The following is an 8663-nucleotide window of genomic DNA, read 5'->3' on the forward strand; positions in this document are numbered from 1 at the left end:
TGCAGCATAGAGAGCATCAGATAAGGAAAGGGAAACAATACAGTACACTGTGGTCTCCATTCATGAAATGATATAATTGCACCCTCTACTGTTAATCAACAGAATCAACCAAACAAAATGTTATGTTCCGCCTGACACCAATCTGGGTCAGCAAAGGCTCCAAGCAAAAAGGTCATTAGATTTCAAATGATATTTATAGTACGTCAAACGGAAGAACTACATGCTCTCAGGAAATAAGGACTCAGAAATCAGACAGGTTATATAATTAGCACATATTTCATGTACTTTTTCAGATGTTCCTATTTGAAATAAAATAAAATAAAATAAAGACTGTTCAACTTATATGGGGCAAACTCCTTATTGATGACCCACCTCAATAGTTGATACCCAAGATAGCTCCTTGAACAGTCAGTGGAATGGATCCAATATCGCACACGTACCTCAGTGTTGACTCTGGATGTTTTTGCTCTTGTTTGTTAGGCTATGATAGCAATGTGCATTACAGGCATTGTTTGTAATCATTTATCTATGAGTAACAATATATATTTCTGGGTGTTATGACAAGGACAAAAATGTAAAGAAACCAAGCAAAAACAAAGATGCATTGCATAACAAAGGAATCCCTGTATAAATCTGTATGTTAGTCTTCAAAAATGCATTTTGTTTTAGTTGCAGACAGGGGGCAACATTTCACTGCAAATCTTTCAACAGCTTGTAAGCTTATTTTAGTCGGCCATATTCTCAACACAAATGTGCTTGTGAGTGCAACCCTCAATTGGCGTAAGAAGTGTTTAAATGTGTCGGTGCAAGAGCACAGGTCCTAGGTTTGTGTGTGTATTGGGGAGGAGGGAGGGAGGGAGGGGGTATATATTTTGTTATTCACAAAGACTTTTGGTGAATTATGGTGCTTCCACAGCATTGCAGAGGGAATTTCTATGAGAACTGTGAAAGAAAGCTCATTTCTAAATCATATTATCAGTGGCCTTTTTAGCAGGGGTACTGGGAACCATGTGACAGACTGTTTATAGAGCTTTGGGTTCTTGTCAAACCAAGACGGCAAAGAAGGAACAGAAACTAATCAGTTCAGTTTCAACATTATTGTTTCTTTGTGTGCCGAGCGCTGCTCTATGATGTGCATCAGAGAGAGACGAGGCTCACTGCCTCACTCTGCAGAATGCGACTTTAGTTTCTATTCAAGAGTACAGCATTTTCCCTGTTGTGTCTAGTAGTCTCACCACACATACAAAACAGAGGAAGTACAGAGTGCATTTTTACAGAGATTTTCAATCAGTGCCCTTGTCTCCCTGGAACACATTTCAGGAAGAAGTGAGTAATCCTCGCTGGTGTCTGAGATAAAATGGATCCTTCATGCTTTGAAAAGCTTGCACGTGTAAGTTGATTTCTGTGCAGCATTTTGTTGGCAAGCTCAAGAGAAACGCCTGAGGCAAATTTCTGACTTAGGGGTCCCAACCTTCAAGGATGCTCAGTAAGTTCTTATATGGGTCTGGAAAGAAAAAACAAATGCATAAATGAATTTGAAGGAAAGCCTTAGTTATCTTCTAAACATTGCCCACTGCTATAACATATCACTCTATCCCTTTGTCTAAAGTGGACCTGCTTGAATTCCATACTATATGTCACTTAGATTGTCACCATGAAAGATGATCACAAATAAATAAATAAAACATATCATTGGTTGGTCTGATTCTGCACTCAGAAGAATATGTTATATACAGGTAGTTATAAATACTGAAGCCAACGATAGAGGCCATTTCCTTTCACGTGTCAAACGTTACTGACGTTGCTTAAACCCACAAGATATACCACCGATGATGTGTTAAGCACATGAAGTTCACATGAAAAGCACAGAGTATCACTACAGCCATTTGCCAAAATGTTTGCTGCTGAACAATATTATGTTAACACATGAATTACATACAGCTTTGTGGTTTTCAATATACTGGTACTTAACGAAAAACTGTCAGATATTTTAAAAAAAATTATGCTTTGAAATCTAAGATGAAATAAACTTTTGCATGATCATGAAGAATGAAGTTTTGTGCATTAAGTGCATGAAACAGGAAGTGTTGAGCAACCTGTCCAATGAAATTTTGTTTTTGCAAAAGGAAAAAAAAAAAAAAAAAAAAAAAAAAAAGTATATTGGAGAACTGGTAAATAGTCTAAGCTTTCAGTTTAATTCATTATGGTGAAATGATTGCCATAAAACTGCATGCTAAGAATATATAGTGGCTATTAAAGCATAAGCAATACAGTGCAGTTAATGTACCTATGCATAACTATTACCCCAACAAAATACACTGGATTACAAAGACATATGTACAGTTATGGACCAAATATAGCATCACCCTATGTATTTAACTAATTTTGCTTCATAAAGTTGAATGAAACCTGTTGAATAATGTTAAGTTAACATATTGAATTACACACCTCAATCCTAAAATTCTAGGTGATGCAAAACTTTTGGCCATAGCTGTAGACTAAAAATAAAACATAATAAATCAATTGCAGTTACCTACGTCAATGCATGTACGACAGCTGTTATTTATTATTATTATTATTATTATTATTATTATTATTATTATTATTATTATTATGTGGCTAACAGTAAAAGGGGAAGTCTTCCGCTAAAAGAACATAACCACCAGTTTACCTGAAACCATACAAGTGAACACCAACCAGCATTCTGGTTTCCAAGCAATTGCATTTCAGACTTCATTTATTTCAGGAACTACAGCCCAAACAGTCCTATTTTTACAGCTGACATGCACTTCAAATGCAAGGCACCTACTTCCGAAATCTTCATAAACCAGACTGCTACAGTGAGGTAGGTTTACTTTATCTCTATAGAGCTACTAAGGCAAATGCTCTATGAATGAGCTAAGAAGTGCCTTAAAATGAGTGTATTCATTAAAACACAAATATTTGGCCAAGCCCTGATGTGTCCAGGCTGTCTCACATGACTAACGAATATGTCTTCCCTGTTAACATATACAAGCCTTGGCTCGTTGTTGCAACAGTTTCATTCACAGCAGGCTTTAATAAAAGATTGTCAGTTGGCATGTGAGGATTTACACAAGCCTGCCTAAATGACTGCAGTGTGTTTCAGAAGGAACTGGCAAAAAGTCATGACTTCTACTCGAAACTTCCATCCTGGAATTAAAGCTGGAAATCAGTGAGGAATAAGCATGCACTGCATCGCTTGAGAAAGACTGAAACACCACAGAGATGCCTGTTGTCGATTTATCTTTTATTACAGGGTGTGATGGTAATTTCGGGATTTTCAAAATGTAAAACAACTGCCTAAAGCACCTGTTCTTTTCTTTTGCCATTCACTTGTGTTGAAGTTGCTGTGAATCTGTAGATTTTGTCATAGATTAGAGATGTCAAGGGGGTGGTTTGTCATGCCCTTTCTTACATGTTGTTGCTTTAAATGGGTTCTGTCTAGAAGGGGGAATTGAATAATTGTGTGTTAAGCGCCTGTGCTGTTTCATGTATTCATTATCTTTCAAATGTGGAACTTTAAAAGCTTTTTTGTTGGAGCAACTGCAGCGGTCACTGTGGGTTCCCCATTTGTGAAATCTTTTCATTAGTCAGATTTCTTGTCTTGCGATCAGTTACTATAACCTAGGTTGGCAAGTTAAACTGCAGATGCCACAAGGTTGTCTGGTTATTCTTAGTGAATATGTGAAGATAACACTTTAATCTTAAGCCTGAAATCGTGCCCTCTATGATTAGCGATACCTAGTTACTGTTCTGAGACCCTCCAAGACCAGCTAATACAGCAATTTATAGATTAACATCCCTGGTTATAAGACTTATATAATGGGCATGTCTTGTATAATACGCACGCCTTGTATACTATCCTATCATAGACACCATTGCATAAGCCCGGAAGCTGGTACTATACACCACACCTTGTATATAGACATTGTATACAGGTAAACCAGTACATTATTTCTAACTAATCCAATTGGTCGATGGTCGAAGGTTGTCTATGTAATGACATCTATTTACAAGATGAGTAAACTTGTTTTTATAGTAAATAGTGTCTACAATCAAACCTTGAGCCTTTATGCACTCATAGTGACCCTCCATCCGTTGATAAGACAAGGACTGAACACAAATCTTCTATAAACATTTGCTGTAGACTCCTAGATTCCTATAGACTGCTACAAAAGCCATAGCCAGAGCTGACATTCTACCAAGGTCAAACTCCAGTTGAAAAACCGCAGTATTTGTATGACTGCTTGGTGTTTACTATTCAACCTGCAAATCTGTTACATGGCAAACCAATAGAGAAAATGAAGGCGTCTTTTGTACTTTACCAGAATTTTTACATGAGCATCAGCATTGATGATGCAAAAACAACAACCGAGGACACGACCTCTGTGTCCGTATAGCTAGTTACAGACATGATTGTTACTCCAAGACTTTAAAAGCATACAGAGGGTTTAAAAGCAGAGAACTGAGGGCGTGCACAAAGTAAAAGATGTGTCATTAGTACACATTCATTGAAACATATTTTCACAGTATGTTCTGCATGTATGTGATGTGGAAATCTGTTTAATATCTCCTGCTATGCCCTATTTAAACTATCTAACTATTTTGTTGTATCAAGATACTCCAACAAAAGGGATATGCTCTGATTGGCAAACACATTACAATACCGATTATATATATACATATATTAAATTAAAGATGAATATGAAACTACAAAGCATTTTAAGCGTTATATGGAATTAACTTCTTCCTACTGTACCTTTTTTTTTTTTTTTTTAGGGGAGAGCCTCAGCATGAACACATCCAACAGCACATCACATGAAATCGACATGCAAAATGTAGTCAGTACAAGACAGTAGTACATTTGGTGGTCTTTGTTATCACCGTCCCATTGAGTTATGTAATTATTATAACCATTCAAAAAGAAGAAAGCTTAAGAAACCAAGTCCGGTTCTCCATCCTATTTCACCACCTTATCTGCAACATAGTCTATTTTGGCATTGGGATTATATTCCACGGCTTCCGAGCACTTCAAGTGAATGCACCCAGAATTGTGTGCTGGATCATATTTGCACACCAGATAGCATTTGGAAGAGCCATACTCCTGACTTTGACTCAAATGGCACTTAACACATCTTGCTGTTTGCTGGCCTTTGAGGTACTTGTCACTGATCCACTTACACAAGAGAAAAGAATGCTCTGAAACTTCCATAGGATATTTAACTCAAAGGGATTCAATTTGTCCCACTGCACTGAATGGGAAAGCCACAGGGACTGCAGGCTTGGTGTTTATTTTTATTCTTGTGCTGCTAATTGTGATGAGTTACTTTCTTATATATAGAGAGGGCAAGAAGTCTGGATACTTCAGCTGTGCCAGTGTCAAAGGTAGAAGAACCATTCTTACACATGGTCTGCAAATAGGCTTGCAGGTTGTACCTACTTTTAGCAAAACAACGTTACAGTGAATTTAATATTTTTTTGTGTTTTTTCTGTTGTTCAGTCCTTCAGCCCAATAATTTATGGATTGAGAAATAAAGAGCATCAAAACAAAGTAATGAAGCTTCAAATCGGATGCTGCCTTCATAAAAGAAGTGAAGTTTCTGAGGCAGGTTTGGACTTTGACCACGTGAACCTTAAATGATATTCAGTTCAGCATTTTAAAGCAGTGACGATATGAAATTATTTGGAATGATTAGCCTCCATAAATGTATGAGGAAAACGCAGCTCTCTTAATAGTCTACTGTATATGCACTCTTCTTTTCATGAACATCAATCGATCAGATAGCTACCAACTTTTCAAAACTCACAGTGGAATACAAATTAAACTGGCACCACTACTGCTTTCCAAATACAGGACACACATTCTTTCATTTTGATGCAAGGTTGAAAAAATGTTAATGGTGCCATCTACTGAGAAGTGCCCCAGTGACACACAACAAAGAAAGGGGTTTTAAAAATTGGACTTCAGTGATTTTTGATTTGCAGTATTACCCATATGTTATATTTATGCTAACACGTAACCATTTTTTTACAACTTTCATTTTAGTGGTATAAATATTCAATCTACAACAAAGCTAAAGTAAAAGAAATGAATGTCCTATAATGTGCCCACATTAACGTATTCTGAAAGACCATTAAATGTACTATAAACTTTGGAAAGTTGCTCTTTTCTAGTTATGCAACAATGTTGGGTTGTTTTAAATAACAAACCAATATTAAAAGCATGTTTAAAACCAGTTACATAATTTGTTGTAGTACTATTTTGAAACAGATGGTGGAACTACCACACTTCAAAAGCCTACCTAGAGGACTGTAAGCAAGTGCATCTATAATTTACCAACATCTAAAAGTTTTGCAAAGCCAGACGATCTGCAGGAGGTTTAACTTATTTGGTTTGGTGTTTTTAATTTTTAAGAATGTTATGTGTTATGTGAAGGTATAAATCACTCTGTTAGAGTTTTTATGGGCTAGTGTTTACTATGCAATAAATGCATAGTAACTATGCATTTATTTTATTTCATTAGTGGAGTTTCATTAGAGCATGGTCTGATACGCAGGATTAGCTGAACAGTAAGCACTTAATTCAAGATGAACCTCTATGTGCCACTATCTGGATTTAGTGCTAAGGGTTTAACTTGCACAGTGCAACAACACATGAATTTAGCATCAATGGGCTGTCTGAATTACTGATTTAATGTCAGTATATACAGGCTGTCAGATTTTGATATGGGTATCAAAACATGGTTTTGAATGTTACACTGTGCTGGGCATAGCCATAGCCCAGCATTCATATTACATTCCCTTTTGGTGTATGAATCAAATTCTGACGAGTAAAAAGTAATATCAGAATATGGCAATGTCATATTAACTGCATGTAAACTGGGATTTCCTACTGCAGCAATGTACCAAATTCTGATGTGTACAAGAAAATGACATGACACTGTTACATATACAAATGAACAAACGTGACAGACTTGCATTGTGTTGTACTGATTTGTCTATGAATAAAAGTAGATGTGTTTATGCTTTTAACATTTGTAGTTGTTTCAGAAGAGTTTCAACTGGACCATGAAAAGGGGATGCTTTCACAACATTGTCAAGCACAGGAACATTTTACCCAACTGAAAACAAAACCCTGCAAGTCTATTTGAAAGAGGCCAATTAGATTCCCAGCACAGAAAATGCAGTTTTTTTTTTTTTTTTATGACTACTCAACCTGCATATATAATGTCTAGTTTGTGAGCAGTCAGTTATTTAGTCAGTTATTTGTGCCCTTTTCTTATCAAACATTCTTTTTTATTCCTCCATCTTACTCTTTACTTAGAAGTTTCTGAATATATCATTCCAAGTCACAATACAGTTACAGTATATATTTTAAAGTATGTATTTATTTGAATGTATTTGTATTTTTGTCATACATGTTAGAGACAAGAAGGGTACAGCTTTCAAAACTTAAGGCACCTTAAGCCTGCCACTGATGGATCCACTTTTTGGAGGTGAGGAGCTGTTCAATCTTCAAATCTTCATTCCAGGCCTCTTTTTAACTTCTCAAGTCCCCAGTGCCAATTGCAGTGTTGCGTCATGTTTTTAGGTGACTTTCATTCGCTGAGGGCCAAGCGAAACCAACCAACTCCCTTACAAGACTGATCCATTATTCATCTGTGGCAATCCCCCTCTTTTTATTTATTTATTTTTATTGAAAATATCAAGTTACAAGTTTATTGTTAACACATTGAACAGCACGTCCTGCACTGTGAGATGAAGTGGGGCAATGCTTTGTTATATTGTGGTTTGTGGGCCAGTTTAACCCCTGATCCTGATACAGTAGATGAGGTTTCTGCAGAGTATTACACCACGCACCATATCCCTTTCATATGACGAGCAAGTGCCAACTTCACTGGAATTAAGATAGAGCCGTCTGTACAGAAAGTGGCCTGCAGTTATCTGCATAGCGCAGCACTGCATATCGGTTTTTGTTACTTGGCAAAATCGGTTCTTTTAGGGTTATTAGAAATAAAAAGACCACTGAAAACACATCCATTTTAAGTTTCTATGACGCACTGAATGTACGTTTCATTAACAGGCCTACATGCCTATTACTGCCCGCATGTCTATCACACTACAAACAGCCCTTATGCAAATATCCTGTGGTATTACTACAGGAAAAATACTACACATTACCATTTTCAGTTTCCTGTGATATTTCGGGACATTTCACCACAGGCATTACCACAGGTCATTCCTGTGGTATTATTCAGTTCTGTTTGAAGCCATTCCTGTTGTACCATTCTTGTGGTACTGTTCCTGTCTTGCCATGCTATTTATGTAGGTGTTGCCCTGTGGTACTTTTCATGTATTTAATCTCTTATGCTACTGAACCTGTTGTACATATTGCTGTTGTAATATGCATGAGGTATTTATTCTAATGTACCTTTGTGGTACATCCATCCTGTCATATTTGTATGTAGTTATAACCTGGTTTCTATTGTCAGATACAAAACACAAAGTTATGCCTCGGTCATATAACATGTGTCAATTATTATTGCCACAAATACAGGTTTGTATGTTCAATAATAAGTGAATAAATAATTAAATAATATTTGTAGAGTAAATCTCAAAAAAGCGTAAAAATCTCAACCAAT

This window comes from Polyodon spathula, chromosome 14 (genome assembly GCF_017654505.1).
Source record: "Polyodon spathula isolate WHYD16114869_AA chromosome 14, ASM1765450v1, whole genome shotgun sequence".
In the NCBI taxonomy this organism is placed as follows: Eukaryota; Metazoa; Chordata; class Actinopteri; order Acipenseriformes; family Polyodontidae; genus Polyodon; species Polyodon spathula.